Here is a 26,710-nt window from a genome sequence, read left to right as displayed (position 1 = left end):
GACTGCCCAAGGAAAAGCACGCGCCCCCCTCAGGAGGAAAAAGTAGCCTACAGCACCCGGTATTCCCAGGCGGTCTCCCATCCAAGTACTAACCGGGCCCGACCCTGCTTAGCTTCCGAGATCAGGCGAGACCGGCCGCTCTCAGGGCGGCAGGCCGTAGGCACCCGGCGGCCCCTCGGCGGCGGCCTTCAACCCACCACACCACGCTCCGGGAAGAAGCTCAGAACCCCACAGGGGCTTGACAAGCCCAACAGGGCCACCCCTGCCCACAAGGGGATCTAGAGACAGACCCCAGCCCAGTGCACACACACACAAGGGATAGAAAAAAAGCAAGGCCTACCTGCCTCTTCCCTCCTGCCCCCCACCTCGACTGCCCAAGGAAAAGCACGCGCCCCCCTCAGGAGGAAAAAGTAGCCTACAGCACCCGGTATTCCCAGGCGGTCTCCCATCCAAGTACTAACCGGGCCCGACCCTGCTTAGCTTCCGAGATCAGGCGAGACCGGCCGCTCTCAGGGCGGCAGGCCGTAGGCACCCGGCGGCCCCTCGGCGGCGGCCTTCAACCCACCACACCACGCTCCGGGAAGAAGCTCAGAACCCCACAGGGGCTTGACAAGCCCAACAGGGCCACCCCTGCCCACAAGGGGATCTAGAGACAGACCCCAGCCCAGTGCACACACACACAAGGGATAGAAAAAAAGCAAGGCCTACCTGCCTCTTCCCTCCTGCCCCCCACCTCGACTGCCCAAGGAAAAGCACGCGCCCCCCTCAGGAGGAAAAAGTAGCCTACAGCACCCGGTATTCCCAGGCGGTCTCCCATCCAAGTACTAACCGGGCCCGACCCTGCTTAGCTTCCGAGATCAGGCGAGACCGGCCGCTCTCAGGGCGGCAGGCCGTAGGCACCCGGCGGCCCCTCGGCGGCGGCCTTCAACCCACCACACCACGCTCCGGGAAGAAGCTCAGAACCCCACAGGGGCTTGACAAGCCCAACAGGGCCACCCCTGCCCACAAGGGGATCTAGAGACAGACCCCAGCCCAGTGCACACACACACACAAGGGATAGAAAAAAAGCAAGGCCTACCTGCCTCTTCCCTCCTGCCCCCCACCTCGACTGCCCAAGGAAAAGCACGCGCCCCCCTCAGGAGGAAAAAGTAGCCTACAGCACCCGGTATTCCCAGGCGGTCTCCCATCCAAGTACTAACCGGGCCCGACCCTGCTTAGCTTCCGAGATCAGGCGAGACCGGCCGCTCTCAGGGCGGCAGGCCGTAGGCACCCGGCGGCCCCTCGGCGGCGGCCTTCAACCCACCACACCACGCTCCGGGAAGAAGCTCAGAACCCCACAGGGGCTTGACAAGCCCAACAGGGCCACCCCTGCCCACAAGGGGATCTAGAGACAGACCCCAGCCCAGTGCACACACACACAAGGGATAGAAAAAAAGCAAGGCCTACCTGCCTCTTCCCTCCTGCCCCCCACCTCGACTGCCCAAGGAAAAGCACGCGCCCCCCTCAGGAGGAAAAAGTAGCCTACAGCACCCGGTATTCCCAGGCGGTCTCCCATCCAAGTACTAACCGGGCCCGACCCTGCTTAGCTTCCGAGATCAGGCGAGACCGGCCGCTCTCAGGGCGGCAGGCCGTAGGCACCCGGCGGCCCCTCGGCGGCGGCCTTCAACCCACCACACCACGCTCCGGGAAGAAGCTCAGAACCCCACAGGGGCTTGACAAGCCCAACAGGGCCACCCCTGCCCACAAGGGGATCTAGAGACAGACCCCAGCCCAGTGCACACACACACACAAGGGATAGAAAAAAAGCAAGGCCTACCTGCCTCTTCCCTCCTGCCCCCCACCTCGACTGCCCAAGGAAAAGCACGCGCCCCCCTCAGGAGGAAAAAGTAGCCTACAGCACCCGGTATTCCCAGGCGGTCTCCCATCCAAGTACTAACCGGGCCCGACCCTGCTTAGCTTCCGAGATCAGGCGAGACCGGCCGCTCTCAGGGCGGCAGGCCGTAGGCACCCGGCGGCCCCTCGGCGGCGGCCTTCAACCCACCACACCACGCTCCGGGAAGAAGCTCAGAACCCCACAGGGGCTTGACAAGCCCAACAGGGCCACCCCTGCCCACAAGGGGATCTAGAGACAGACCCCAGCCCAGTGCACACACACACAAGGGATAGAAAAAAAGCAAGGCCTACCTGCCTCTTCCCTCCTGCCCCCCACCTCGACTGCCCAAGGAAAAGCACGCGCCCCCCTCAGGAGGAAAAAGTAGCCTACAGCACCCGGTATTCCCAGGCGGTCTCCCATCCAAGTACTAACCGGGCCCGACCCTGCTTAGCTTCCGAGATCAGGCGAGACCGGCCGCTCTCAGGGCGGCAGGCCGTAGGCACCCGGCGGCCCCTCGGCGGCGGCCTTCAACCCACCACACCACGCTCCGGGAAGAAGCTCAGAACCCCACAGGGGCTTGACAAGCCCAACAGGGCCACCCCTGCCCACAAGGGGATCTAGAGACAGACCCCAGCCCAGTGCACACACACACAAGGGATAGAAAAAAAGCAAGGCCTACCTGCCTCTTCCCTCCTGCCCCCCACCTCGACTGCCCAAGGAAAAGCACGCGCCCCCCTCAGGAGGAAAAAGTAGCCTACAGCACCCGGTATTCCCAGGCGGTCTCCCATCCAAGTACTAACCGGGCCCGACCCTGCTTAGCTTCCGAGATCAGGCGAGACCGGCCGCTCTCAGGGCGGCAGGCCGTAGGCACCCGGTGGCCCCTCGGCGGCGGCCTTCAACCCACCACACCACGCTCCGGGAAGAAGCTCAGAACCCCACAGGGGCTTGACAAGCCCAACAGGGCCACCCCTGCCCACAAGGGGATCTAGAGACAGACCCCAGCCCAGTGCACACACACACAAGGGATAGAAAAAAAGCAAGGCCTACCTGCCTCTTCCCTCCTGCCCCCCACCTCGACTGCCCAAGGAAAAGCACGCGCCCCCCTCAGGAGGAAAAAGTAGCCTACAGCACCCGGTATTCCCAGGCGGTCTCCCATCCAAGTACTAACCGGGCCCGACCCTGCTTAGCTTCCGAGATCAGGCGAGACCGGCCGCTCTCAGGGCGGCAGGCCGTAGGCACCCGGCGGCCCCTCGGCGGCGGCCTTCAACCCACCACACCACGCTCCGGGAAGAAGCTCAGAACCCCACAGGGGCTTGACAAGCCCAACAGGGCCACCCCTGCCCACAAGGGGATCTAGAGACAGACCCCAGCCCAGTGCACACACACACAAGGGATAGAAAAAAAGCAAGGCCTACCTGCCTCTTCCCTCCTGCCCCCCACCTCGACTGCCCAAGGAAAAGCACGCGCCCCCCTCAGGAGGAAAAAGTAGCCTACAGCACCCGGTATTCCCAGGCGGTCTCCCATCCAAGTACTAACCGGGCCCGACCCTGCTTAGCTTCCGAGATCAGGCGAGACCGGCCGCTCTCAGGGCGGCAGGCCGTAGGCACCCGGCGGCCCCTCGGCGGCGGCCTTCAACCCACCACACCACGCTCCGGGAAGAAGCTCAGAACCCCACAGGGGCTTGACAAGCCCAACAGGGCCACCCCTGCCCACAAGGGGATCTAGAGACAGACCCCAGCCCAGTGCACACACACACAAGGGATAGAAAAAAAGCAAGGCCTACCTGCCTCTTCCCTCCTGCCCCCCACCTCGACTGCCCAAGGAAAAGCACGCGCCCCCCTCAGGAGGAAAAAGTAGCCTACAGCACCCGGTATTCCCAGGCGGTCTCCCATCCAAGTACTAACCGGGCCCGACCCTGCTTAGCTTCCGAGATCAGGCGAGACCGGCCGCTCTCAGGGTGGCAGGCCGTAGGCACCCGGCGGCCCCTCGGCGGCGGCCTTCAACCCACCACACCACGCTCCGGGAAGAAGCTCAGAACCCCACAGGGGCTTGACAAGCCCAACAGGGCCACCCCTGCCCACAAGGGGATCTAGAGACAGACCCCAGCCCAGTGCACACACACACAAGGGATAGAAAAAAAGCAAGGCCTACCTGCCTCTTCCCTCCTGCCCCCCACCTCGACTGCCCAAGGAAAAGCACGCGCCCCCCTCAGGAGGAAAAAGTAGCCTACAGCACCCGGTATTCCCAGGCGGTCTCCCATCCAAGTACTAACCGGGCCCGACCCTGCTTAGCTTCCGAGATCAGGCGAGACCGGCCGCTCTCAGGGCGGCAGGCCGTAGGCACCCGGCGGCCCCTCGGCGGCGGCCTTCAACCCACCACACCACGCTCCGGGAAGAAGCTCAGAACCCCACAGGGGCTTGACAAGCCCAACAGGGCCACCCCTGCCCACAAGGGGATCTAGAGACAGACCCCAGCCCAGTGCACACACACACACAAGGGATAGAAAAAAAGCAAGGCCTACCTGCCTCTTCCCTCCTGCCCCCCACCTCGACTGCCCAAGGAAAAGCACGCGCCCCCCTCAGGAGGAAAAAGTAGCCTACAGCACCCGGTATTCCCAGGCGGTCTCCCATCCAAGTACTAACCGGGCCCGACCCTGCTTAGCTTCCGAGATCAGGCGAGACCGGCCGCTCTCAGGGCGGCAGGCCGTAGGCAGCCGGCGGCCCCTCGGCGGCGGCCTTCAACCCACCACACCACGCTCCGGGAAGAAGCTCAGAACCCCACAGGGGCTTGACAAGCCCAACAGGGCCACCCCTGCCCACAAGGGGATCTAGAGACAGACCCCAGCCCAGTGCACACACACACACAAGGGATAGAAAAAAAGCAAGGCCTACCTGCCTCTTCCCTCCTGCCCCCCACCTCGACTGCCCAAGGAAAAGCACGCGCCCCCCTCAGGAGGAAAAAGTAGCCTACAGCACCCGGTATTCCCAGGCGGTCTCCCATCCAAGTACTAACCGGGCCCGACCCTGCTTAGCTTCCGAGATCAGGCGAGACCGGCCGCTCTCAGGGCGGCAGGCCGTAGGCACCTGCCGGCCCCTCGGCGGCGGCCTTCAACCCACCACACCACGCTCCGGGAAGAAGCTGAGAACCCCACAGGGGCTTGACAAGCCCAACAGGGCCACCCCTGCCCACAAGGGGATCTAGAGACAGACCCCAGCCCAGTGCACACACACACAAGGAATAGAAAAAAAGCAAGGCCTACCTGCCTCTTCCCTCCTGCCCCCCACCTCGACTGCCCAAGGAAAAGCACGCGCCCCCCTCAGGAGGAAAAAGTAGCCTACAGCACCCGGTATTCCCAGGCGGTCTCCCATCCAAGTACTAACCGGGCCCGACCCTGCTTAGCTTCCGAGATCAGGCGAGACCGGCCGCTCTCAGGGCGGCAGGCCGTAGGCAGCCGGCGGCCCCTCGGCGGCGGCCTTCAACCCACCACACCACGCTCCGGGAAGAAGCTCAGAACCCCACAGGGGCTTGACAAGCCCAACAGGGCCACCCCTGCCCACAAGGGGATCTAGAGACAGACCCCAGCCCAGTGCACACACACACAAGGGATAGAAAAAAAGCAAGGCCTACCTGCCTCTTCCCTCCTGCCCCCCACCTCGACTGCCCAAGGAAAAGCACGCGCCCCCCTCAGGAGGAAAAAGTAGCCTACAGCACCCGGTATTCCCAGGCGGTCTCCCATCCAAGTACTAACCGGGCCCGACCCTGCTTAGCTTCCGAGATCAGGCGAGACCGGCCGCTCTCAGGGCGGCAGGCCGTAGGCACCCGGCGGCCCCTCGGCGGCGGCCTTCAACCCACCACACCACGCTCCGGGAAGAAGCTCAGAACCCCACAGGGGCTTGACAAGCCCAACAGGGCCACCCCTGCCCACAAGGGGATCTAGAGACAGACCCCAGCCCAGTGCACACACACACAAGGGATAGAAAAAAAGCAAGGCCTACCTGCCTCTTCCCTCCTGCCCCCCACCTCGACTGCCCAAGGAAAAGCACGTGCCCCCCTCAGGAGGAAAAAGTAGCCTACAGCACCCGGTATTCCCAGGCGGTCTCCCATCCAAGTACTAACCGGGCCCGACCCTGCTTAGCTTCCGAGATCAGGCGAGACCGGCCGCTCTCAGGGCGGCAGGCCGTAGGCACCCGGTGGCCCCTCGGCGGCGGCCTTCAACCCACCACACCACGCTCCGGGAAGAAGCTGAGAACCCCACAGGGGCTTGACAAGCCCAACAGGGCCACCCCTGCCCACAAGGGGATCTAGAGACAGACCCCAGCCCAGTGCACACACACACAAGGGATAGAAAAAAAGCAAGGCCTACCTGCCTCTTCCCTCCTGCCCCCCACCTCGACTGCCCAAGGAAAAGCACGCGCCCCCCTCAGGAGGAAAAAGTAGCCTACAGCACCCGGTATTCCCAGGCGGTCACCCATCCAAGTACTAACCGGGCCCGACCCTGCTTAGCTTCCGAGATCAGGCGAGACCGGCCGCTCTCAGGGCGGCAGGCCGTAGGCACCTGCCGGCCCCTCGGCGGCGGCCTTCAACCCACCACACCACGCTCCGGGAAGAAGCTGAGAACCCCACAGGGGCTTGACAAGCCCAACAGGGCCACCCCTGCCCACAAGGGGATCTAGAGACAGACCCCAGCCCAGTGCACACACACACAAGGGATAGAAAAAAAGCAAGGCCTACCTGCCTCTTCCCTCCTGCCCCCCACCTCGACTGCCCAAGGAAAAGCACGCGCCCCCCTCAGGAGGAAAAAGTAGCCTACAGCACCCGGTATTCCCAGGCGGTCACCCATCCAAGTACTAACCGGGCCCGACCCTGCTTAGCTTCCGAGATCAGGCGAGACCGGCCGCTCTCAGGGCGGCAGGCCGTAGGCACCTGCCGGCCCCTCGGCGGCGGCCTTCAACCCACCACACCACGCTCCGGGAAGAAGCTGAGAACCCCACAGGGGCTTGACAAGCCCAACAGGGCCACCCCTGCCCACAAGGGGATCTAGAGACAGACCCCAGCCCAGTGCACACACACACAAGGGATAGAAAAAAAGCAAGGCCTACCTGCCTCTTCCCTCCTGCCCCCCACCTCGACTGCCCAAGGAAAAGCACGCGCCCCCCTCAGGAGGAAAAAGTAGCCTACAGCACCCGGTATTCCCAGGCGGTCTCCCATCCAAGTACTAACCGGGCCCGACCCTGCTTAGCTTCCGAGATCAGGCGAGACCGGCCGCTCTCAGGGCGGCAGGCCGTAGGCACCTGCCGGCCCCTCGGCGGCGGCCTTCAACCCACCACACCACGCTCCGGGAAGAAGCTGAGAACCCCACAGGGGCTTGACAAGCCCAACAGGGCCACCCCTGCCCACAAGGGGATCTAGAGACAGACCCCAGCCCAGTGCACACACACACAAGGGATAGAAAAAAAGCAAGGCCTACCTGCCTCTTCCCTCCTGCCCCCCACCTCGACTGCCCAAGGAAAAGCACGCGCCCCCCTCAGGAGGAAAAAGTAGCCTACAGCACCCGGTATTCCCAGGCGGTCTCCCATCCAAGTACTAACCGGGCCCGACCCTGCTTAGCTTCCGAGATCAGGCGAGACCGGCCGCTCTCAGGGCGGCAGGCCGTAGGCACCTGCCGGCCCCTCGGCGGCGGCCTTCAACCCACCACACCACGCTCCGGGAAGAAGCTGAGAACCCCACAGGGGCTTGACAAGCCCAACAGGGCCACCCCTGCCCACAAGGGGATCTAGAGACAGACCCCAGCCCAGTGCACACACACACAAGGGATAGAAAAAAAGCAAGGCCTACCTGCCTCTTCCCTCCTGCCCCCCACCTCGACTGCCCAAGGAAAAGCACGCGCCCCCCTCAGGAGGAAAAAGTAGCCTACAGCACCCGGTATTCCCAGGCGGTCTCCCATCCAAGTACTAACCGGGCCCGACCCTGCTTAGGTTCCGAGATCAGGCGAGACCGGCCGCTCTCAGGGCGGCAGGCCGTAGGCACCTGCCGGCCCCTCGGCGGCGGCCTTCAACCCACCACACCACGCTCCGGGAAGAAGCTCAGAACCCCACAGGGGCTTGACAAGCCCAACAGGGCCACCCCTGCCCACAAGGGGATCTAGAGACAGACCCCAGCCCAGTGCACACACACACAAGGGATAGAAAAAAAGCAAGGCCTACCTGCCTCTTCCCTCCTGCCCCCCACCTCGACTGCCCAAGGAAAAGCACGCGCCCCCCTCAGGAGGAAAAAGTAGCCTACAGCACCCGGTATTCCCAGGCGGTCTCCCATCCAAGTACTAACCGGGCCCGACCCTGCTTAGCTTCCGAGATCAGGCGAGACCGGCCGCTCTCAGGGCGGCAGGCCGTAGGCACCTGCCGGCCCCTCGGCGGCGGCCTTCAACCCACCACACCACGCTCCGGGAAGAAGCTGAGAACACCACAGGGGCTTGACAAGCCCAACAGGGCCACCCCTGCCCACAAGGGGATCTAGAGACAGACCCCAGCCCAGTGCACACACACACAAGGGATAGAAAAAAAGCAAGGCCTACCTGCCTCTTCCCTCCTGCCCCCCACCTCGACTGCCCAAGGAAAAGCACGCGCCCCCCTCAGGAGGAAAAAGTAGCCTACAGCACCCGGTATTCCCAGGCGGTCTCCCATCCAAGTACTAACCGGGCCCGACCCTGCTTAGCTTCCGAGATCAGGCGAGACCGGCCGCTCTCAGGGCGGCAGGCCGTAGGCACCTGCCGGCCCCTCGGCGGCGGCCTTCAACCCACCACACCACGCTCCGGGAAGAAGCTGAGAACCCCACAGGGGCTTGACAAGCCCAACAGGGCCACCCCTGCCCACAAGGGGATCTAGAGACAGACCCCAGCCCAGTGCACACACACACAAGGGATAGAAAAAAAGCAAGGCCTACCTGCCTCTTCCCTCCTGCCCCCCACCTCGACTGCCCAAGGAAAAGCACGCGCCCCCCTCAGGAGGAAAAAGTAGCCTACAGCACCCGGTATTCCCAGGCGGTCTCCCATCCAAGTACTAACCGGGCCCGACCCTGCTTAGCTTCCGAGATCAGGCGAGACCGGCCGCTCTCAGGGCGGCAGGCCGTAGGCACCTGCCGGCCCCTCGGCGGCGGCCTTCAACCCACCACACCACGCTCCGGGAAGAAGCTGAGAACCCCACAGGGGCTTGACAAGCCCAACAGGGCCACCCCTGCCCACAAGGGGATCTAGAGACAGACCCCAGCCCAGTGCACACACACACAAGGGATAGAAAAAAAGCAAGGCCTACCTGCCTCTTCCCTCCTGCCCCCCACCTCGACTGCCCAAGGAAAAGCACGCGCCCCCCTCAGGAGGAAAAAGTAGCCTACAGCACCCGGTATTCCCAGGCGGTCACCCATCCAAGTACTAACCGGGCCCGACCCTGCTTAGCTTCCGAGATCAGGCGAGACCGGCCGCTCTCAGGGCGGCAGGCCGTAGGCACCTGCCGGCCCCTCGGCGGCGGCCTTCAACCCACCACACCACGCTCCGGGAAGAAGCTGAGAACCCCACAGGGGCTTGACAAGCCCAACAGGGCCACCCCTGCCCACAAGGGGATCTAGAGACAGACCCCAGCCCAGTGCACACACACACAAGGGATAGAAAAAAAGCAAGGCCTACCTGCCTCTTCCCTCCTGCCCCCCACCTCGACTGCCCAAGGAAAAGCACGCGCCCCCCTCAGGAGGAAAAAGTAGCCTACAGCACCCGGTATTCCCAGGCGGTCTCCCATCCAAGTACTAACCGGGCCCGACCCTGCTTAGCTTCCGAGATCAGGCGAGACCGGCCGCTCTCAGGGCGGCAGGCCGTAGGCACCTGCCGGCCCCTCGGCGGCGGCCTTCAACCCACCACACCACGCTCCGGGAAGAAGCTGAGAACCCCACAGGGGCTTGACAAGCCCAACAGGGCCACCCCTGCCCACAAGGGGATCTAGAGACAGACCCCAGCCCAGTGCACACACACACAAGGGATAGAAAAAAAGCAAGGCCTACCTGCCTCTTCCCTCCTGCCCCCCACCTCGACTGCCCAAGGAAAAGCACGCGCCCCCCTCAGGAGGAAAAAGTAGCCTACAGCACCCGGTATTCCCAGGCGGTCTCCCATCCAAGTACTAACCGGGCCCGACCCTGCTTAGCTTCCGAGATCAGGCGAGACCGGCCGCTCTCAGGGCGGCAGGCCGTAGGCACCTGCAGGCCCCTCGGTGGCGGCCTTCAACCCACCACACCACGCTCCGGGAAGAAGCTGAGAACCCCACAGGGGCTTGACAAGCCCAACAGGGCCACCCCTGCCCACAAGGGGATCTAGAGACAGACCCCAGCCCAGTGCACACACACACAAGGGATAGAAAAAAAGCAAGGCCTACCTGCCTCTTCCCTCCTGCCCCCCACCTCGACTGCCCAAGGAAAAGCACGCGCCCCCCTCAGGAGGAAAAAGTAGCCTACAGCACCCGGTATTCCCAGGCGGTCTCCCATCCAAGTACTAACCGGGCCCGACCCTGCTTAGCTTCCGAGATCAGGCGAGACCGGCCGCTCTCAGGGCGGCAGGCCGTAGGCACCTGCCGGCCCCTCGGCGGCGGCCTTCAACCCACCACACCACGCTCCGGGAAGAAGCTGAGAACCCCACAGGGGCTTGACAAGCCCAACAGGGCCACCCCTGCCCACAAGGGGATCTAGAGACAGACCCCAGCCCAGTGCACACACACACAAGGGATAGAAAAAAAGCAAGGCCTACCTGCCTCTTCCCTCCTGCCCCCCACCTCGACTGCCCAAGGAAAAGCACGCGCCCCCCTCAGGAGGAAAAAGTAGCCTACAGCACCCGGTATTCCCAGGCGGTCTCCCATCCAAGTACTAACCGGGCCCGACCCTGCTTAGCTTCCGAGATCAGGCGAGACCGGCCGCTCTCAGGGCGGCAGGCCGTAGGCACCTGCCGGCCCCTCGGCGGCGGCCTTCAACCCACCACACCACGCTCCGGGAAGAAGCTGAGAACCCCACAGGGGCTTGACAAGCCCAACAGGGCCACCCCTGCCCACAAGGGGATCTAGAGACAGACCCCAGCCCAGTGCACACACACACAAGGGATAGAAAAAAAGCAAGGCCTACCTGCCTCTTCCCTCCTGCCCCCCACCTCGACTGCCCAAGGAAAAGCACGCGCCCCCCTCAGGAGGAAATAGTAGCCTACAGCACCCGGTATTCCCAGGCGGTCACCCATCCAAGTACTAACCGGGCCCGACCCTGCTTAGCTTCCGAGATCAGGCGAGACCGGCCGCTCTCAGGGCGGCAGGCCGTAGGCACCTGCCGGCCCCTCGGCGGCGGCCTTCAACCCACCACACCACGCTCCGGGAAGAAGCTGAGAACCCCACAGGGGCTTGACAAGCCCAACAGGGCCACCCCTGCCCACAAGGGGATCTAGAGACAGACCCCAGCCCAGTGCACACACACACAAGGGATAGAAAAAAAGAAAGGCCTACCTGCCTCTTCCCTCCTGCCCCCCACCTCGACTGCCCAAGGAAAAGCACGCGCCCCCCTCAGGAGGAAAAAGTAGCCTACAGCACCCGGTATTCCCAGGCGGTCTCCCATCCAAGTACTAACCGGGCCCGACCCTGCTTAGCTTCCGAGATCAGGCGAGACCGGCCGCTCTCAGGGCGGCAGGCCGTAGGCACCTGCCGGCCCCTCGGCGGCGGCCTTCAACCCACCACACCACGCTCCGGGAAGAAGCTGAGAACCCCACAGGGGCTTGACAAGCCCAACAGGGCCACCCCTGCCCACAAGGGGATCTAGAGACAGACCCCAGCCCAGTGCACACACACACAAGGGATAGAAAAAAAGCAAGGCCTACCTGCCTCTTCCCTCCTGCCCCCCACCTCGACTGCCCAAGGAAAAGCACGCGCCCCCCTCAGGAGGAAAAAGTAGCCTACAGCACCCGGTATTCCCAGGCGGTCTCCCATCCAAGTACTAACCGGGCCCGACCCTGCTTAGCTTCCGAGATCAGGCGAGACCGGCCGCTCTCAGGGCGGCAGGCCGTAGGCACCTGCCGGCCCCTCGGCGGCGGCCTTCAACCCACCACACCACGCTCTGGGAAGAAGCTCAGAACCCCACAGGGGCTTGACAAGCCCAACAGGGCCACCCCTGCCCACAAGGGGATCTAGAGACAGACCCCAGCCCAGTGCACACACACACAAGGGATAGAAAAAAAGCAAGGCCTACCTGCCTCTTCCCTCCTGCCCCCCACCTCGACTGCCCAAGAAAAAGCACGCGCCCCCCTCAGGAGGAAAAAGTAGCCTACAGCACCCGGTATTCCCAGGCGGTCACCCATCCAAGTACTAACCGGGCCCGACCCTGCTTAGCTTCCGAGATCAGGCGAGACTGGCCGCTCTCAGGGCGGCAGGCCGTAGGCACCTGCTGGCCCCTCGGCGGCGGCCTTCAACCCACCACACCACGCTCCGGGAAGAAGCTGAGAACCCCACAGGGGCTTGACAAGCCCAACAGGGCCACCCCTGCCCACAAGGGGATCTAGAGACAGACCCCAGCCCAGTGCACACACACACAAGGGATAGAAAAAAAGCAAGGCCTACCTGCCTCTTCCCTCCTGCCCCCCACCTCGACTGCCCAAGGAAAAGCACGCGCCCCCCTCAGGAGGAAAAAGTAGCCTACAGCACCCGGTATTCCCAGGCGGTCTCCCATCCAAGTACTAACCGGGCCCGACCCTGCTTAGCTTCCGAGATCAGGCGAGACCGGCCGCTCTCAGGGCGGCAGGCCGTAGGCACCTGCCGGCCCCTCGGCGGCGGCCTTCAACCCACCACACCACGCTCCGGGAAGAAGCTGAGAACCCCACAGGGGCTTGACAAGCCCAACAGGGCCACCCCTGCCCACAAGGGGATCTAGAGACAGACCCCAGCCCAGTGCACACACACACAAGGGATAGAAAAAAAGAAAGGCCTACCTGCCTCTTCCCTCCTGCCCCCCACCTCGACTGCCCAAGGAAAAGCACGCGCCCCCCTCAGGAGGAAAAAGTAGCCTACAGCACCCGGTATTCCCAGGCGGTCTCCCATCCAAGTACTAACCGGGCCCGACCCTGCTTAGCTTCCGAGATCAGGCGAGACCGGCCGCTCTCAGGGCGGCAGGCCGTAGGCACCTGCCGGCCCCTCGGCGGCGGCCTTCAACCCACCACACCACGCTCCGGGAAGAAGCTGAGAACCCCACAGGGGCTTGACAAGCCCAACAGGGCCACCCCTGCCCACAAGGGGATCTAGAGACAGACCCCAGCCCAGTGCACACACACACAAGGGATAGAAAAAAAGAAAGGCCTACCTGCCTCTTCCCTCCTGCCCCCCACCTCGACTGCCCAAGGAAAAGCACGCGCCCCCCTCAGGAGGAAAAAGTAGCCTACAGCACCCGGTATTCCCAGGCGGTCTCCCATCCAAGTACTAACCGGGCCCGACCCTGCTTAGCTTCCGAGATCAGGCGAGACCGGCCGCTCTCAGGGCGGCAGGCCGTAGGCACCTGCAGGCCCCTCGGTGGCGGCCTTCAACCCACCACACCACGCTCCGGGAAGAAGCTGAGAACCCCACAGGGGCTTGACAAGCCCAACAGGGCCACCCCTGCCCACAAGGGGATCTAGAGACAGACCCCAGCCCAGTGCACACACACACAAGGGATAGAAAAAAAGCAAGGCCTACCTGCCTCTTCCCTCCTGCCCCCCACCTCGACTGCCCAAGGAAAAGCACGCGCCCCCCTCAGGAGGAAAAAGTAGCCTACAGCACCCGGTATTCCCAGGCGGTCTCCCATCCAAGTACTAACCGGGCCCGACCCTGCTTAGCTTCCGAGATCAGGCGAGACCGGCCGCTCTCAGGGCGGCAGGCCGTAGGCACCTGCAGGCCCCTTGGCGGCGGCCTTCAACCCACCACACCACGCTCCGGGAAGAAGCTGAGAACCCCACAGGGGCTTGACAAGCCCAACAGGGCCACCCCTGCCCACAAGGGGATCTAGAGACAGACCCCAGCCCAGTGCACACACACACAAGGGATAGAAAAAAAGCAAGGCCTACCTGCCTCTTCCCTCCTGCCCCCCACCTCGACTGCCCAAGGAAAAGCACGCGCCCCCCTCAGGAGGAAAAAGTAGCCTACAGCACCCGGTATTCCCAGGCGGTCTCCCATCCAAGTACTAACCGGGCCCGACCCTGCTTAGCTTCCGAGATCAGGCGAGACCGGCCGCTCTCAGGGCGGCAGGCCGTAGGCACCTGCCGGCCCCTCGGCGGCGGCCTTCAACCCACCACACCACGCTCCGGGAAGAAGCTGAGAACCCCACAGGGGCTTGACAAGCCCAACAGGGCCACCCCTGCCCACAAGGGGATCTAGAGACAGACCCCAGCCCAGTGCACACACACACAAGGGATAGAAAAAAAGCAAGGCCTACCTGCCTCTTCCCTCCTGCCCCCCACCTCGACTGCCCAAGGAAAAGCACGCGCCCCCCTCAGGAGGAAAAAGTAGCCTACAGCACCCGGTATTCCCAGGCGGTCACCCATCCAAGTACTAACCGGGCCCGACCCTGCTTAGCTTCCGAGATCAGGCGAGACCGGCCGCTCTCAGGGCGGCAGGCCGTAGGCACCTGCCGGCCCCTCGGCGGCGGCCTTCAACCCACCACACCACGCTCCGGGAAGAAGCTGAGAACCCCACAGGGGCTTGACAAGCCCAACAGGGCCACCCCTGCCCACAAGGGGATCTAGAGACAGACCCCAGCCCAGTGCACACACACACAAGGGATAGAAAAAAAGCAAGGCCTACCTGCCTCTTCCCTCCTGCCCCCCACCTCGACTGCCCAAGGAAAAGCACGCGCCCCCCTCAGGAGGAAAAAGTAGCCTACAGCACCCGGTATTCCCAGGCGGTCTCCCATCCAAGTACTAACCGGGCCCGACCCTGCTTAGCTTCCGAGATCAGGCGAGACCGGCCGCTCTCAGGGCGGCAGGCCGTAGGCACCTGCCGGCCCCTCGGCGGCGGCCTTCAACCCACCACACCACGCTCCGGGAAGAAGCTGAGAACCCCACAGGGGCTTGACAAGCCCAACAGGGCCACCCCTGCCCACAAGGGGATCTAGAGACAGACCCCAGCCCAGTGCACACACACACAAGGGATAGAAAAAAAGCAAGGCCTACCTGCCTCTTCCCTCCTGCCCCCCACCTCGACTGCCCAAGGAAAAGCACGCGCCCCCCTCAGGAGGAAAAAGTAGCCTACAGCACCCGGTATTCACAGGCGGTCTCCCATCCAAGTACTAACCGGGCCCGACCCTGCTTAGCTTCCGAGATCAGGCGAGACCGGCCGCTCTCAGGGCGGCAGGCCGTAGGCACCTGCCGGCCCCTCGGCGGCAGCCTTCAACCCACCACACCACGCTCCGGGAAGAAGCTGAGAACCCCACAGGGGCTTGACAAGCCCAACAGGGCCACCCCTGCCCACAAGGGGATCTAGAGACAGACCCCAGCCCAGTGCACACACACACAAGGGATAGAAAAAAAGCAAGGCCTACCTGCCTCTTCCCTCCTGCCCCGCACCTCGACTGCCCAAGGAAAAGCACGCGCCCCCCTCAGGAGGAAAAAGTAGCCTACAGCACCCGGTATTCCCAGGCGGTCACCCATCCAAGTACTAACCGGGCCCGACCCTGCTTAGCTTCCGAGATCAGGCGAGACCGGCCGCTCTCAGGGCGGCAGGCCGTAGGCACCTGCCGGCCCCTCGGCGGCGGCCTTCAACCCACCACACCACGCTCCGGGAAGAAGCTGAGAACCCCACAGGGGCTTGACAAGCCCAACAGGGCCACCCCTGCCCACAAGGGGATCTAGAGACAGACCCCAGCCCAGTGCACACACACACAAGGGATAGAAAAAAAGCAAGGCCTACCTGCCTCTTCCCTCCTGCCCCCCACCTCGACTGCCCAAGGAAAAGCACGCGCCCCCCTCAGGAGGAAAAAGTAGCCTACAGCACCCGGTATTCCCAGGCGGTCTCCCATCCAAGTACTAACCGGGCCCGACCCTGCTTAGCTTCCGAGATCAGGCGAGACCGGCCGCTCTCAGGGCGGCAGGCCGTAGGCACCTGCCGGCCCCTCGGCGGCGGCCTTCAACCCACCACACCACGCTCCGGGAAGAAGCTGAGAACCCCACAGGGGCTTGACAAGCCCAACAGGGCCACCCCTGCCCACAAGGGGATCTAGAGACAGACCCCAGCCCAGTGCACACACACACAAGGGATAGAAAAAAAGCAAGGCCTACCTGCCTCTTCCCTCCTGCCCCCCACCTCGACTGCCCAAGGAAAAGCACGCGCCCCCCTCAGGAGGAAAAAGTAGCCTACAGCACCCGGTATTCCCAGGCGGTCTCCCATCCAAGTACTAACCGGGCCCGACCCTGCTTAGCTTCCGAGATCAGGCGAGACCGGCCGCTCTCAGGGCGGCAGGCCGTAGGCACCTGCCGGCCCCTCGGCGGCGGCCTTCAACCCACCACACCACGCTCCGGGAAGAAGCTGAGAACCCCACAGGGGCTTGACAAGCCCAACAGGGCCACCCCTGCCCACAAGGGGATCTAGAGACAGACCCCAGCCCAGTGCACACACACACAAGGGATAGAAAAAAAGCAAGGCCTACCTGCCTCTTCCCTCCTGCCCCCCACCTCGACTGCCCAAGGAAAAGCACGCGCCCCCCTCAGGAGGAAAAAGTAGCCTACAGCACCCGGTATTCCCAGGCGGTCTCCCATCCAAGTACTAACCGGGCCCGACCCTGCTTAGCTTCCGAGATCAGGCGAGACCGGCCGCTCTCAGGGCGGCAGGCCGTAGGCACCTGCCGGCCCCTCGGCGGCGGCCTTCAACCCACCACACCACGCTCCGGGAAGAAGCTGAGAACCCCACAGGGGCTTGACAAGCCCAACAGGGCCACCCCTGCCCACAAGGGGATCTAGAGACAGACCCCAGCCCAGTGCACACACACACAAGGGATAGAAAAAAAGCAAGGCCTACCTGCCTCTTCCCTCCTGCCCCCCACCTCGACTGCCCAAGGAAAAGCACGCGCCCCCCTCAGGAGGAAAAAGTAGCCTACAGCACCCGGTATTCCCAGGCGGTCTCCCATCCAAGTACTAACCGGGCCCGACCCTGCTTAGCTTCCGAGATCAGGCGAGACCGGCCGCTCTCAGGGCGGCAGGCCGTAGGCACCTGCCGGCCCCTCGGCGGCGGCCTTCAACCCACCACACCACGCTCCGGGAAGAAGCTGAGAACCCCACAGGGGCTTGACAAGCCCAACAGGGCCACCCCTGCCCACAAGGGGATCTAGAGACAGACCCCAGCCCAGTGCACACACACACAAGGGATAGAAAAAAAGCAAGGCCTACCTGCCTCTTCCCTCCTGCCCCCCACCTCGACTGCCCAAGGAAAAGCACGCGCCCCCCTCAGGAGGAAAAAGTAGCCTACAGCACCCGGTATTCCCAGGCGGTCACCCATCCAAGTACTAACCGGGCCCGACCCTGCTTAGCTTCCGAGATCAGGCGAGACCGGCCGCTCTCAGGGCGGCAGGCCGTAGGCACCTGCCGGCCCCTCGGCGGCGGCCTTCAACCCACCACACCACGCTCCGGGAAGAAGCTGAGAACCCCACAGGGGCTTGACAAGCCCAACAGGGCCACCCCTGCCCACAAGGGGATCTAGAGACAGACCCCAGCCCAGTGCACACACACACAAGGGATAGAAAAAAAGCAAGGCCTACCTGCCTCTTCCCTCCTGCCCCCCACCTCGACTGCCCAAGGAAAAGCACGCGCCCCCCTCAGGAGGAAAAAGTAGCCTACAGCACCCGGTATTCCCAGGCGGTCTCCCATCCAAGTACTAACCGGGCCCGACCCTGCTTAGCTTCCGAGATCAGGCGAGACCGGCCGCTCTCAGGGCGGCAGGCCGTAGGCACCTGCCGGCCCCTCGGCGGCGGCCTTCAACCCACCACACCACGCTCCGGGAAGAAGCTGAGAACCCCACAGGGGCTTGACAAGCCCAACAGGGCCACCCCTGCCCACAAGGGGATCTAGAGACAGACCCCAGCCCAGTGCACACACACACAAGGGATAGAAAAAAAGCAAGGCCTACCTGCCTCTTCCCTCCTGCCCCCCACCTCGACTGCCCAAGGAAAAGCACGCGCCCCCCTCAGGAGGAAAAAGTAGCCTACAGCACCCGGTATTCCCAGGCGGTCTCCCATCCAAGTACTAACCGGGCCCGACCCTGCTTAGCTTCCGAGATCAGGCGAGACCGGCCGCTCTCAGGGCGGCAGGCCGTAGGCACCTGCAGGCCCCTCGGTGGCGGCCTTCAACCCACCACACCACGCTCCGGGAAGAAGCTGAGAACCCCACAGGGGCTTGACAAGCCCAACAGGGCCACCCCTGCCCACAAGGGGATCTAGAGACAGACCCCAGCCCAGTGCACACACACACAAGGGATAGAAAAAAAGCAAGGCCTACCTGCCTCTTCCCTCCTGCCCCCCACCTCGACTGCCCAAGGAAAAGCACGCGCCCCCCTCAGGAGGAAAAAGTAGCCTACAGCACCCGGTATTCCCAGGCGGTCTCCCATCCAAGTACTAACCGGGCCCGACCCTGCTTAGCTTCCGAGATCAGGCGAGACCGGCCGCTCTCAGGGCGGCAGGCCGTAGGCACCTGCCGGCCCCTCGGCGGCGGCCTTCAACCCACCACACCACGCTCCGGGAAGAAGCTGAGAACCCCACAGGGGCTTGACAAGCCCAACAGGGCCACCCCTGCCCACAAGGGGATCTAGAGACAGACCCCAGCCCAGTGCACACACACACAAGGGATAGAAAAAAAGCAAGGCCTACCTGCCTCTTCCCTCCTGCCCCCCACCTCGACTGCCCAAGGAAAAGCACGCGCCCCCCTCAGGAGGAAAAAGTAGCCTACAGCACCCGGTATTCCCAGGCGGTCTCCCATCCAAGTACTAACCGGGCCCGACCCTGCTTAGCTTCCGAGATCAGGCGAGACCGGCCGCTCTCAGGGCGGCAGGCCGTAGGCACCTGCCGGCCCCTCGGCGGCGGCCTTCAACCCACCACACCACGCTCCGGGAAGAAGCTGAGAACCCCACAGGGGCTTGACAAGCCCAACAGGGCCACCCCTGCCCACAAGGGGATCTAGAGACAGACCCCAGCCCAGTGCACACACACACAAGGGATAGAAAAAAAGCAAGGCCTACCTGCCTCTTCCCTCCTGCCCCCCACCTCGACTGCCCAAGGAAAAGCACGCGCCCCCCTCAGGAGGAAATAGTAGCCTACAGCACCCGGTATTCCCAGGCGGTCACCCATCCAAGTACTAACCGGGCCCGACCCTGCTTAGCTTCCGAGATCAGGCGAGACCGGCCGCTCTCAGGGCGGCAGGCCGTAGGCACCTGCCGGCCCCTCGGCGGCGGCCTTCAACCCACCACACCACGCTCCGGGAAGAAGCTGAGAACCCCACAGGGGCTTGACAAGCCCAACAGGGCCACCCCTGCCCACAAGGGGATCTAGAGACAGACCCCAGCCCAGTGCACACACACACAAGGGATAGAAAAAAAGAAAGGCCTACCTGCCTCTTCCCTCCTGCCCCCCACCTCGACTGCCCAAGGAAAAGCACGCGCCCCCCTCAGGAGGAAAAAGTAGCCTACAGCACCCGGTATTCCCAGGCGGTCTCCCATCCAAGTACTAACCGGGCCCGACCCTGCTTAGCTTCCGAGATCAGGCGAGACCGGCCGCTCTCAGGGCGGCAGGCCGTAGGCACCTGCCGGCCCCTCGGCGGCGGCCTTCAACCCACCACACCACGCTCCGGGAAGAAGCTGAGAACCCCACAGGGGCTTGACAAGCCCAACAGGGCCACCCCTGCCCACAAGGGGATCTAGAGACAGACCCCAGCCCAGTGCACACACACACAAGGGATAGAAAAAAAGCAAGGCCTACCTGCCTCTTCCCTCCTGCCCCCCACCTCGACTGCCCAAGGAAAAGCACGCGCCCCCCTCAGGAGGAAAAAGTAGCCTACAGCACCCGGTATTCCCAGGCGGTCTCCCATCCAAGTACTAACCGGGCCCGACCCTGCTTAGCTTCCGAGATCAGGCGAGACCGGCCGCTCTCAGGGCGGCAGGCCGTAGGCACCTGCCGGCCCCTCGGCGGCGGCCTTCAACCCACCACACCACGCTCTGGGAAGAAGCTCAGAACCCCACAGGGGCTTGACAAGCCCAACAGGGCCACCCCTGCCCACAAGGGGATCTAGAGACAGACCCCAGCCCAGTGCACACACACACAAGGGATAGAAAAAAAGCAAGGCCTACCTGCCTCTTCCCTCCTGCCCCCCACCTCGACTGCCCAAGGAAAAGCACGCGCCCCCCTCAGGAGGAAAAAGTAGCCTACAGCACCCGGTATTCCCAGGCGGTCACCCATCCAAGTACTAACCGGGCCCGACCCTGCTTAGCTTCCGAGATCAGGCGAGACCGGCCGCTCTCAGGGCGGCAGGCCGTAGGCACCTGCTGGCCCCTCGGCGGCGGCCTTCAACCCACCACACCACGCTCCGGGAAGAAGCTGAGAACCCCACAGGGGCTTGACAAGCCCAACAGGGCCACCCCTGCCCACAAGGGGATCTAGAGACAGACCCCAGCCCAGTGCACACACACACAAGGGATAGAAAAAAAGCAAGGCCTACCTGCCTCTTCCCTCCTGCCCCCCACCTCGACTGCCCAAGGAAAAGCACGCGCCCCCCTCAGGAGGAAAAAGTAGCCTACAGCACCCGGTATTCCCAGGCGGTCTCCCATCCAAGTACTAACCGGGCCCGACCCTGCTTAGCTTCCGAGATCAGGCGAGACCGGCCGCTCTCAGGGCGGCAGGCCGTAGGCACCTGCCGGCCCCTCGGCGGCGGCCTTCAACCCACCACACCACGCTCCGGGAAGAAGCTGAGAACCCCACAGGGGCTTGACAAGCCCAACAGGGCCACCCCTGCCCACAAGGGGATCTAGAGACAGACCCCAGCCCAGTGCACACACACACAAGGGATAGAAAAAAAGAAAGGCCTACCTGCCTCTTCCCTCCTGCCCCCCACCTCGACTGCCCAAGGAAAAGCACGCGCCCCCCTCAGGAGGAAAAAGTAGCCTACAGCACCCGGTATTCCCAGGCGGTCTCCCATCCAAGTACTAACCGGGCCCGACCCTGCTTAGCTTCCGAGATCAGGCGAGACCGGCCGCTCTCAGGGCGGCAGGCCGTAGGCACCTGCAGGCCCCTCGGTGGCGGCCTTCAACCCACCACACCACGCTCCGGGAAGAAGCTGAGAACCCCACAGGGGCTTGACAAGCCCAACAGGGCCACCCCTGCCCACAAGGGGATCTAGAGACAGACCCCAGCCCAGTGCACACACACACAAGGGATAGAAAAAAAGCAAGGCCTACCTGCCTCTTCCCTCCTGCCCCCCACCTCGACTGCCCAAGGAAAAGCACGCGCCCCCCTCAGGAGGAAAAAGTAGCCTACAGCACCCGGTATTCCCAGGCGGTCTCCCATCCAAGTACTAACCGGGCCCGACCCTGCTTAGCTTCCGAGATCAGGCGAGACCGGCCGCTCTCAGGGCGGCAGGCCGTAGGCACCTGCCGGCCCCTCGGCGGCGGCCTTCAACCCACCACACCACGCTCCGGGAAGAAGCTGAGAACCCCACAGGGGCTTGACAAGCCCAACAGGGCCACCCCTGCCCACAAGGGGATCTAGAGACAGACCCCAGCCCAGTGCACACACACACAAGGGATAGAAAAAAAGCAAGGCCTACCTGCCTCTTCCCTCCTGCCCCCCACCTCGACTGCCCAAGGAAAAGCACGCGCCCCCCTCAGGAGGAAAAAGTAGCCTACAGCACCCGGTATTCCCAGGCGGTCTCCCATCCAAGTACTAACCGGGCCCGACCCTGCTTAGCTTCCGAGATCAGGCGAGACCGGCCGCTCTCAGGGCGGCAGGCCGTAGGCACCTGCCGGCCCCTCGGCGGCGGCCTTCAACCCACCACACCACGCTCCGGGAAGAAGCTGAGAACCCCACAGGGGCTTGACAAGCCCAACAGGGCCACCCCTGCCCACAAGGGGATCTAGAGACAGACCCCAGCCCAGTGCACACACACACAAGGGATAGAAAAAAAGCAAGGCCTACCTGCCTCTTCCCTCCTGCCCCCCACCTCGACTGCCCAAGGAAAAGCACGCGCCCCCCTCAGGAGGAAATAGTAGCCTACAGCACCCGGTATTCCCAGGCGGTCACCCATCCAAGTACTAACCGGGCCCGACCCTGCTTAGCTTCCGAGATCAGGCGAGACCGGCCGCTCTCAGGGCGGCAGGCCGTAGGCACCTGCCGGCCCCTCGGCGGCGGCCTTCAACCCACCACACCACGCTCCGGGAAGAAGCTGAGAACCCCACAGGGGCTTGACAAGCCCAACAGGGCCACCCCTGCCCACAAGGGGATCTAGAGACAGACCCCAGCCCAGTGCACACACACACAAGGGATAGAAAAAAAGAAAGGCCTACCTGCCTCTTCCCTCCTGCCCCCCACCTCGACTGCCCAAGGAAAAGCACGCGCCCCCCTCAGGAGGAAAAAGTAGCCTACAGCACCCGGTATTCCCAGGCGGTCTCCCATCCAAGTACTAACCGGGCCCGACCCTGCTTAGCTTCCGAGATCAGGCGAGACCGGCCGCTCTCAGGGCGGCAGGCCGTAGGCACCTGCCGGCCCCTCGGCGGCGGCCTTCAACCCACCACACCACGCTCCGGGAAGAAGCTGAGAACCCCACAGGGGCTTGACAAGCCCAACAGGGCCACCCCTGCCCACAAGGGGATCTAGAGACAGACCCCAGCCCAGTGCACACACACACAAGGGATAGAAAAAAAGAAAGGCCTACCTGCCTCTTCCCTCCTGCCCCCCACCTCGACTGCCCAAGGAAAAGCACGCGCCCCCCTCAGGAGGAAAAAGTAGCCTACAGCACCCGGTATTCCCAGGCGGTCTCCCATCCAAGTACTAACCGGGCCCGACCCTGCTTAGCTTCCGAGATCAGGCGAGACCGGCCGCTCTCAGGGCGGCAGGCCGTAGGCACCTGCCGGCCCCTCGGCGGCGGCCTTCAACCCACCACACCACGCTCTGGGAAGAAGCTCAGAACCCCACAGGGGCTTGACAAGCCCAACAGGGCCACCCCTGCCCACAAGGGGATCTAGAGACAGACCCCAGCCCAGTGCACACACACACAAGGGATAGAAAAAAAGCAAGGCCTACCTGCCTCTTCCCTCCTGCCCCCCACCTCGACTGCCCAAGGAAAAGCACGCGCCCCCCTCAGGAGGAAAAAGTAGCCTACAGCACCCGGTATTCCCAGGCGGTCACCCATCCAAGTACTAACCGGGCCCGACCCTGCTTAGCTTCCGAGATCAGGCGAGACCGGCCGCTCTCAGGGCGGCAGGCCGTAGGCACCTGCTGGCCCCTCGGCGGCGGCCTTCAACCCACCACACCACGCTCCGGGAAGAAGCTGAGAACCCCACAGGGGCTTGACAAGCCCAACAGGGCCACCCCTGCCCACAAGGGGATCTAGAGACAGACCCCAGCCCAGTGCACACACACACAAGGGATAGAAAAAAAGCAAGGCCTACCTGCCTCTTCCCTCCTGCCCCCCACCTCGACTGCCCAAGGAAAAGCACGCGCCCCCCTCAGGAGGAAAAAGTAGCCTACAGCACCCGGTATTCCCAGGCGGTCTCCCATCCAAGTACTAACCGGGCCCGACCCTGCTTAGCTTCCGAGATCAGGCGAGACCGGCCGCTCTCAGGGCGGCAGGCCGTAGGCACCTGCCGGCCCCTCGGCGGCGGCCTTCAACCCACCACACCACGCTCCGGGAAGAAGCTGAGAACCCCACAGGGGCTTGACAAGCCCAACAGGGCCACCCCTGCCCACAAGGGGATCTAGAGACAGACCCCAGCCCAGTGCACACACACACAAGGGATAGAAAAAAAGAAAGGCCTACCTGCCTCTTCCCTCCTGCCCCCCACCTCGACTGCCCAAGGAAAAGCACGCGCCCCCCTCAGGAGGAAAAAGTAGCCTACAGCACCCGGTATTCCCAGGCGGTCTCCCATCCAAGTACTAACCGGGCCCGACCCTGCTTAGCTTCCGAGATCAGGCGAGACCGGCCGCTCTCAGGGCGGCAGGCCGTAGGCACCTGCAGGCCCCTCGGTGGCGGCCTTCAACCCACCACACCACGCTCCGGGAAGAAGCTGAGAACCCCACAGGGGCTTGACAAGCCCAACAGGGCCACCCCTGCCCACAAGGGGATCTAGAGACAGACCCCAGCCCAGTGCACACACACACAAGGGATAGAAAAAAAGCAAGGCCTACCTGCCTCTTCCCTCCTGCCCCCCACCTCGACTGCCCAAGGAAAAGCACGCGCCCCCCTCAGGAGGAAAAAGTAGCCTACAGCACCCGGTATTCCCAGGCGGTCTCCCATCCAAGTACTAACCGGGCCCGACCCTGCTTAGCTTCCGAGATCAGGCGAGACCGGCCGCTCTCAGGGCGGCAGGCCGTAGGCACCTGCCGGCCCCTCGGCGGCGGCCTTCAACCCACCACACCACGCTCCGGGAAGAAGCTGAGAACCCCACAGGGGCTTGACAAGCCCAACAGGGCCACCCCTGCCCACAAGGGGATCTAGAGACAGACCCCAGCCCAGTGCACACACACACAAGGGATAGAAAAAAAGCAAGGCCTACCTGCCTCTTCCCTCCTGCCCCCCACCTCGACTGCCCAAGGAAAAGCACGCGCCCCCCTCAGGAGGAAAAAGTAGCCTACAGCACCCGGTATTCCCAGGCGGTCTCCCATCCAAGTACTAACCGGGCCCGACCCTGCTTAGCTTCCGAGATCAGGCGAGACCGGCCGCTCTCAGGGCGGCAGGCCGTAGGCACCTGCCGGCCCCTCGGCGGCGGCCTTCAACCCACCACACCACGCTCCGGGAAGAAGCTGAGAACCCCACAGGGGCTTGACAAGCCCAACAGGGCCACCCCTGCCCACAAGGGGATCTAGAGACAGACCCCAGCCCAGTGCACACACACACAAGGGATAGAAAAAAAGCAAGGCCTACCTGCCTCTTCCCTCCTGCCCCCCACCTCGACTGCCCAAGGAAAAGCACGCGCCCCCCTCAGGAGGAAATAGTAGCCTACAGCACCCGGTATTCCCAGGCGGTCACCCATCCAAGTACTAACCGGGCCCGACCCTGCTTAGCTTCCGAGATCAGGCGAGACCGGCCGCTCTCAGGGCGGCAGGCCGTAGGCACCTGCCGGCCCCTCGGCGGCGGCCTTCAACCCACCACACCACGCTCCGGGAAGAAGCTGAGAACCCCACAGGGGCTTGACAAGCCCAACAGGGCCACCCCTGCCCACAAGGGGATCTAGAGACAGACCCCAGCCCAGTGCACACACACACAAGGGATAGAAAAAAAGAAAGGCCTACCTGCCTCTTCCCTCCTGCCCCCCACCTCGACTGCCCAAGGAAAAGCACGCGCCCCCCTCAGGAGGAAAAAGTAGCCTACAGCACCCGGTATTCCCAGGCGGTCTCCCATCCAAGTACTAACCGGGCCCGACCCTGCTTAGCTTCCGAGATCAGGCGAGACCGGCCGCTCTCAGGGCGGCAGGCCGTAGGCACCTGCCGGCCCCTCGGCGGCGGCCTTCAACCCACCACACCACGCTCCGGGAAGAAGCTGAGAACCCCACAGGGGCTTGACAAGCCCAACAGGGCCACCCCTGCCCACAAGGGGATCTAGAGACAGACCCCAGCCCAGTGCACACACACACAAGGGATAGAAAAAAAGAAAGGCCTACCTGCCTCTTCCCTCCTGCCCCCCACCTCGACTGCCCAAGGAAAAGCACGCGCCCCCCTCAGGAGGAAAAAGTAGCCTACAGCACCCGGTATTCCCAGGCGGTCTCCCATCCAAGTACTAACCGGGCCCGACCCTGCTTAGCTTCCGAGATCAGGCGAGACTGGCCGCTCTCAGGGCGGCAGGCCGTAGGCACCTGCCGGCCCCTCGGCGGCGGCCTTCAACCCACCACACCACGCTCTGGGAAGAAGCTCAGAACCCCACAGGGGCTTGACAAGCCCAACAGGGCCACCCCTGCCCACAAGGGGATCTAGAGACAGACCCCAGCCCAGTGCACACACACACAAGGGATAGAAAAAAAGCAAGGCCTACCTGCCTCTTCCCTCCTGCCCCCCACCTCGACTGCCCAAGGAAAAGCACGCGCCCCCCTCAGGAGGAAAAAGTAGCCTACAGCACCCGGTATTCCCAGGCGGTCACCCATCCAAGTACTAACCGGGCCCGACCCTGCTTAGCTTCCGAGATCAGGCGAGACCGGCCGCTCTCAGGGCGGCAGGCCGTAGGCACCTGCTGGCCCCTCGGCGGCGGCCTTCAACCCACCACACCACGCTCCGGGAAGAAGCTGAGAACCCCACAGGGGCTTGACAAGCCCAACAGGGCCACCCCTGCCCACAAGGGGATCTAGAGACAGACCCCAGCCCAGTGCACACACACACAAGGGATAGAAAAAAAGCAAGGCCTACCTGCCTCTTCCCTCCTGCCCCCCACCTCGACTGCCCAAGGAAAAGCACGCGCCCCCCTCAGGAGGAAAAAGTAGCCTACAGCACCCGGTATTCCCAGGCGGTCACCCATCCAAGTACTAACCGGGCCCGACCCTGCTTAGCTTCCGAGATCAGGCGAGACCGGCCGCTCTCAGGGCGGCAGGCCGTAGGCACCTGCTGGCCCCTCGGCGGCGGCCTTCAACCCACCACACCACG

The 26,710-nt window shown here is 63.8% G+C and overlaps 73 pseudogenes; all 73 read right to left on the bottom strand.

Moving 5' to 3' along the window:
• Window positions 1-44: 44 nt before the first annotated feature.
• LOC140683200 (5S ribosomal RNA) lies at window positions 45-162 on the bottom strand (annotated as a pseudogene).
• Window positions 163-412: 250 nt separating this feature from the next.
• LOC140683199 (5S ribosomal RNA) lies at window positions 413-530 on the bottom strand (annotated as a pseudogene).
• A 250-nt stretch (window positions 531-780) lies between these two features.
• LOC140683198 (5S ribosomal RNA) lies at window positions 781-898 on the bottom strand (annotated as a pseudogene).
• Window positions 899-1,150: 252 nt separating this feature from the next.
• On the bottom strand, window positions 1,151-1,268 carry LOC140683197 (5S ribosomal RNA; annotated as a pseudogene).
• A 250-nt stretch (window positions 1,269-1,518) lies between these two features.
• LOC140683196 (5S ribosomal RNA) lies at window positions 1,519-1,636 on the bottom strand (annotated as a pseudogene).
• Window positions 1,637-1,888: 252 nt separating this feature from the next.
• LOC140683194 (5S ribosomal RNA) lies at window positions 1,889-2,006 on the bottom strand (annotated as a pseudogene).
• Window positions 2,007-2,256: 250 nt separating this feature from the next.
• Window positions 2,257-2,374, bottom strand: LOC140683193 (5S ribosomal RNA; annotated as a pseudogene).
• A 250-nt stretch (window positions 2,375-2,624) lies between these two features.
• LOC140683192 (5S ribosomal RNA) lies at window positions 2,625-2,742 on the bottom strand (annotated as a pseudogene).
• Window positions 2,743-2,992: 250 nt separating this feature from the next.
• Window positions 2,993-3,110, bottom strand: LOC140683191 (5S ribosomal RNA; annotated as a pseudogene).
• Window positions 3,111-3,360: 250 nt separating this feature from the next.
• On the bottom strand, window positions 3,361-3,478 carry LOC140683190 (5S ribosomal RNA; annotated as a pseudogene).
• Window positions 3,479-3,728: 250 nt separating this feature from the next.
• Window positions 3,729-3,846, bottom strand: LOC140683105 (5S ribosomal RNA; annotated as a pseudogene).
• Window positions 3,847-4,096: 250 nt separating this feature from the next.
• Window positions 4,097-4,214, bottom strand: LOC140683189 (5S ribosomal RNA; annotated as a pseudogene).
• Window positions 4,215-4,466: 252 nt separating this feature from the next.
• Window positions 4,467-4,584, bottom strand: LOC140683188 (5S ribosomal RNA; annotated as a pseudogene).
• Window positions 4,585-4,836: 252 nt separating this feature from the next.
• On the bottom strand, window positions 4,837-4,954 carry LOC140683187 (5S ribosomal RNA; annotated as a pseudogene).
• Window positions 4,955-5,204: 250 nt separating this feature from the next.
• LOC140683186 (5S ribosomal RNA) lies at window positions 5,205-5,322 on the bottom strand (annotated as a pseudogene).
• A 250-nt stretch (window positions 5,323-5,572) lies between these two features.
• On the bottom strand, window positions 5,573-5,690 carry LOC140683185 (5S ribosomal RNA; annotated as a pseudogene).
• Window positions 5,691-5,940: 250 nt separating this feature from the next.
• Window positions 5,941-6,058, bottom strand: LOC140683183 (5S ribosomal RNA; annotated as a pseudogene).
• Window positions 6,059-6,308: 250 nt separating this feature from the next.
• Window positions 6,309-6,426, bottom strand: LOC140683381 (5S ribosomal RNA; annotated as a pseudogene).
• Window positions 6,427-6,676: 250 nt separating this feature from the next.
• On the bottom strand, window positions 6,677-6,794 carry LOC140683370 (5S ribosomal RNA; annotated as a pseudogene).
• A 250-nt stretch (window positions 6,795-7,044) lies between these two features.
• Window positions 7,045-7,162, bottom strand: LOC140683182 (5S ribosomal RNA; annotated as a pseudogene).
• Window positions 7,163-7,412: 250 nt separating this feature from the next.
• On the bottom strand, window positions 7,413-7,530 carry LOC140683181 (5S ribosomal RNA; annotated as a pseudogene).
• Window positions 7,531-7,780: 250 nt separating this feature from the next.
• Window positions 7,781-7,898, bottom strand: LOC140683084 (5S ribosomal RNA; annotated as a pseudogene).
• A 250-nt stretch (window positions 7,899-8,148) lies between these two features.
• On the bottom strand, window positions 8,149-8,266 carry LOC140683180 (5S ribosomal RNA; annotated as a pseudogene).
• Window positions 8,267-8,516: 250 nt separating this feature from the next.
• Window positions 8,517-8,634, bottom strand: LOC140683179 (5S ribosomal RNA; annotated as a pseudogene).
• A 250-nt stretch (window positions 8,635-8,884) lies between these two features.
• Window positions 8,885-9,002, bottom strand: LOC140683178 (5S ribosomal RNA; annotated as a pseudogene).
• A 250-nt stretch (window positions 9,003-9,252) lies between these two features.
• On the bottom strand, window positions 9,253-9,370 carry LOC140683359 (5S ribosomal RNA; annotated as a pseudogene).
• Window positions 9,371-9,620: 250 nt separating this feature from the next.
• Window positions 9,621-9,738, bottom strand: LOC140683177 (5S ribosomal RNA; annotated as a pseudogene).
• A 250-nt stretch (window positions 9,739-9,988) lies between these two features.
• LOC140683176 (5S ribosomal RNA) lies at window positions 9,989-10,106 on the bottom strand (annotated as a pseudogene).
• Window positions 10,107-10,356: 250 nt separating this feature from the next.
• LOC140683175 (5S ribosomal RNA) lies at window positions 10,357-10,474 on the bottom strand (annotated as a pseudogene).
• A 250-nt stretch (window positions 10,475-10,724) lies between these two features.
• On the bottom strand, window positions 10,725-10,842 carry LOC140683174 (5S ribosomal RNA; annotated as a pseudogene).
• Window positions 10,843-11,092: 250 nt separating this feature from the next.
• Window positions 11,093-11,210, bottom strand: LOC140683348 (5S ribosomal RNA; annotated as a pseudogene).
• Window positions 11,211-11,460: 250 nt separating this feature from the next.
• LOC140683172 (5S ribosomal RNA) lies at window positions 11,461-11,578 on the bottom strand (annotated as a pseudogene).
• Window positions 11,579-11,828: 250 nt separating this feature from the next.
• On the bottom strand, window positions 11,829-11,946 carry LOC140683171 (5S ribosomal RNA; annotated as a pseudogene).
• A 250-nt stretch (window positions 11,947-12,196) lies between these two features.
• LOC140683070 (5S ribosomal RNA) lies at window positions 12,197-12,314 on the bottom strand (annotated as a pseudogene).
• Window positions 12,315-12,564: 250 nt separating this feature from the next.
• Window positions 12,565-12,682, bottom strand: LOC140683170 (5S ribosomal RNA; annotated as a pseudogene).
• A 250-nt stretch (window positions 12,683-12,932) lies between these two features.
• Window positions 12,933-13,050, bottom strand: LOC140683169 (5S ribosomal RNA; annotated as a pseudogene).
• A 250-nt stretch (window positions 13,051-13,300) lies between these two features.
• Window positions 13,301-13,418, bottom strand: LOC140683168 (5S ribosomal RNA; annotated as a pseudogene).
• Window positions 13,419-13,668: 250 nt separating this feature from the next.
• Window positions 13,669-13,786, bottom strand: LOC140683167 (5S ribosomal RNA; annotated as a pseudogene).
• A 250-nt stretch (window positions 13,787-14,036) lies between these two features.
• On the bottom strand, window positions 14,037-14,154 carry LOC140683166 (5S ribosomal RNA; annotated as a pseudogene).
• A 250-nt stretch (window positions 14,155-14,404) lies between these two features.
• Window positions 14,405-14,522, bottom strand: LOC140683337 (5S ribosomal RNA; annotated as a pseudogene).
• A 250-nt stretch (window positions 14,523-14,772) lies between these two features.
• LOC140683165 (5S ribosomal RNA) lies at window positions 14,773-14,890 on the bottom strand (annotated as a pseudogene).
• A 250-nt stretch (window positions 14,891-15,140) lies between these two features.
• On the bottom strand, window positions 15,141-15,258 carry LOC140683056 (5S ribosomal RNA; annotated as a pseudogene).
• Window positions 15,259-15,508: 250 nt separating this feature from the next.
• LOC140683325 (5S ribosomal RNA) lies at window positions 15,509-15,626 on the bottom strand (annotated as a pseudogene).
• Window positions 15,627-15,876: 250 nt separating this feature from the next.
• Window positions 15,877-15,994, bottom strand: LOC140683164 (5S ribosomal RNA; annotated as a pseudogene).
• A 250-nt stretch (window positions 15,995-16,244) lies between these two features.
• On the bottom strand, window positions 16,245-16,362 carry LOC140683163 (5S ribosomal RNA; annotated as a pseudogene).
• Window positions 16,363-16,612: 250 nt separating this feature from the next.
• On the bottom strand, window positions 16,613-16,730 carry LOC140683161 (5S ribosomal RNA; annotated as a pseudogene).
• A 250-nt stretch (window positions 16,731-16,980) lies between these two features.
• On the bottom strand, window positions 16,981-17,098 carry LOC140683160 (5S ribosomal RNA; annotated as a pseudogene).
• A 250-nt stretch (window positions 17,099-17,348) lies between these two features.
• LOC140683314 (5S ribosomal RNA) lies at window positions 17,349-17,466 on the bottom strand (annotated as a pseudogene).
• A 250-nt stretch (window positions 17,467-17,716) lies between these two features.
• On the bottom strand, window positions 17,717-17,834 carry LOC140683159 (5S ribosomal RNA; annotated as a pseudogene).
• A 250-nt stretch (window positions 17,835-18,084) lies between these two features.
• Window positions 18,085-18,202, bottom strand: LOC140683158 (5S ribosomal RNA; annotated as a pseudogene).
• A 250-nt stretch (window positions 18,203-18,452) lies between these two features.
• On the bottom strand, window positions 18,453-18,570 carry LOC140683157 (5S ribosomal RNA; annotated as a pseudogene).
• A 250-nt stretch (window positions 18,571-18,820) lies between these two features.
• Window positions 18,821-18,938, bottom strand: LOC140683156 (5S ribosomal RNA; annotated as a pseudogene).
• Window positions 18,939-19,188: 250 nt separating this feature from the next.
• Window positions 19,189-19,306, bottom strand: LOC140683303 (5S ribosomal RNA; annotated as a pseudogene).
• A 250-nt stretch (window positions 19,307-19,556) lies between these two features.
• Window positions 19,557-19,674, bottom strand: LOC140683155 (5S ribosomal RNA; annotated as a pseudogene).
• A 250-nt stretch (window positions 19,675-19,924) lies between these two features.
• On the bottom strand, window positions 19,925-20,042 carry LOC140683154 (5S ribosomal RNA; annotated as a pseudogene).
• A 250-nt stretch (window positions 20,043-20,292) lies between these two features.
• Window positions 20,293-20,410, bottom strand: LOC140683292 (5S ribosomal RNA; annotated as a pseudogene).
• A 250-nt stretch (window positions 20,411-20,660) lies between these two features.
• Window positions 20,661-20,778, bottom strand: LOC140683153 (5S ribosomal RNA; annotated as a pseudogene).
• Window positions 20,779-21,028: 250 nt separating this feature from the next.
• LOC140683152 (5S ribosomal RNA) lies at window positions 21,029-21,146 on the bottom strand (annotated as a pseudogene).
• Window positions 21,147-21,396: 250 nt separating this feature from the next.
• Window positions 21,397-21,514, bottom strand: LOC140683150 (5S ribosomal RNA; annotated as a pseudogene).
• Window positions 21,515-21,764: 250 nt separating this feature from the next.
• LOC140683149 (5S ribosomal RNA) lies at window positions 21,765-21,882 on the bottom strand (annotated as a pseudogene).
• Window positions 21,883-22,132: 250 nt separating this feature from the next.
• LOC140683281 (5S ribosomal RNA) lies at window positions 22,133-22,250 on the bottom strand (annotated as a pseudogene).
• Window positions 22,251-22,500: 250 nt separating this feature from the next.
• LOC140683148 (5S ribosomal RNA) lies at window positions 22,501-22,618 on the bottom strand (annotated as a pseudogene).
• Window positions 22,619-22,868: 250 nt separating this feature from the next.
• Window positions 22,869-22,986, bottom strand: LOC140683147 (5S ribosomal RNA; annotated as a pseudogene).
• A 250-nt stretch (window positions 22,987-23,236) lies between these two features.
• LOC140683270 (5S ribosomal RNA) lies at window positions 23,237-23,354 on the bottom strand (annotated as a pseudogene).
• Window positions 23,355-23,604: 250 nt separating this feature from the next.
• On the bottom strand, window positions 23,605-23,722 carry LOC140683146 (5S ribosomal RNA; annotated as a pseudogene).
• A 250-nt stretch (window positions 23,723-23,972) lies between these two features.
• LOC140683145 (5S ribosomal RNA) lies at window positions 23,973-24,090 on the bottom strand (annotated as a pseudogene).
• A 250-nt stretch (window positions 24,091-24,340) lies between these two features.
• LOC140683144 (5S ribosomal RNA) lies at window positions 24,341-24,458 on the bottom strand (annotated as a pseudogene).
• Window positions 24,459-24,708: 250 nt separating this feature from the next.
• Window positions 24,709-24,826, bottom strand: LOC140683143 (5S ribosomal RNA; annotated as a pseudogene).
• A 250-nt stretch (window positions 24,827-25,076) lies between these two features.
• Window positions 25,077-25,194, bottom strand: LOC140683269 (5S ribosomal RNA; annotated as a pseudogene).
• A 250-nt stretch (window positions 25,195-25,444) lies between these two features.
• Window positions 25,445-25,562, bottom strand: LOC140683142 (5S ribosomal RNA; annotated as a pseudogene).
• Window positions 25,563-25,812: 250 nt separating this feature from the next.
• Window positions 25,813-25,930, bottom strand: LOC140683080 (5S ribosomal RNA; annotated as a pseudogene).
• A 250-nt stretch (window positions 25,931-26,180) lies between these two features.
• Window positions 26,181-26,298, bottom strand: LOC140683262 (5S ribosomal RNA; annotated as a pseudogene).
• Window positions 26,299-26,548: 250 nt separating this feature from the next.
• On the bottom strand, window positions 26,549-26,666 carry LOC140683251 (5S ribosomal RNA; annotated as a pseudogene).
• Window positions 26,667-26,710: the final 44 nt, after the last annotated feature.

This window comes from Taeniopygia guttata, chromosome 2 (assembly GCF_048771995.1).
Source record: "Taeniopygia guttata chromosome 2, bTaeGut7.mat, whole genome shotgun sequence".
Classification (NCBI taxonomy): domain Eukaryota; kingdom Metazoa; phylum Chordata; class Aves; order Passeriformes; family Estrildidae; genus Taeniopygia; species Taeniopygia guttata.
Note: the sequence above shows the minus strand (reverse complement) of the source record. Positions and strands in the feature narration are given on the sequence as shown.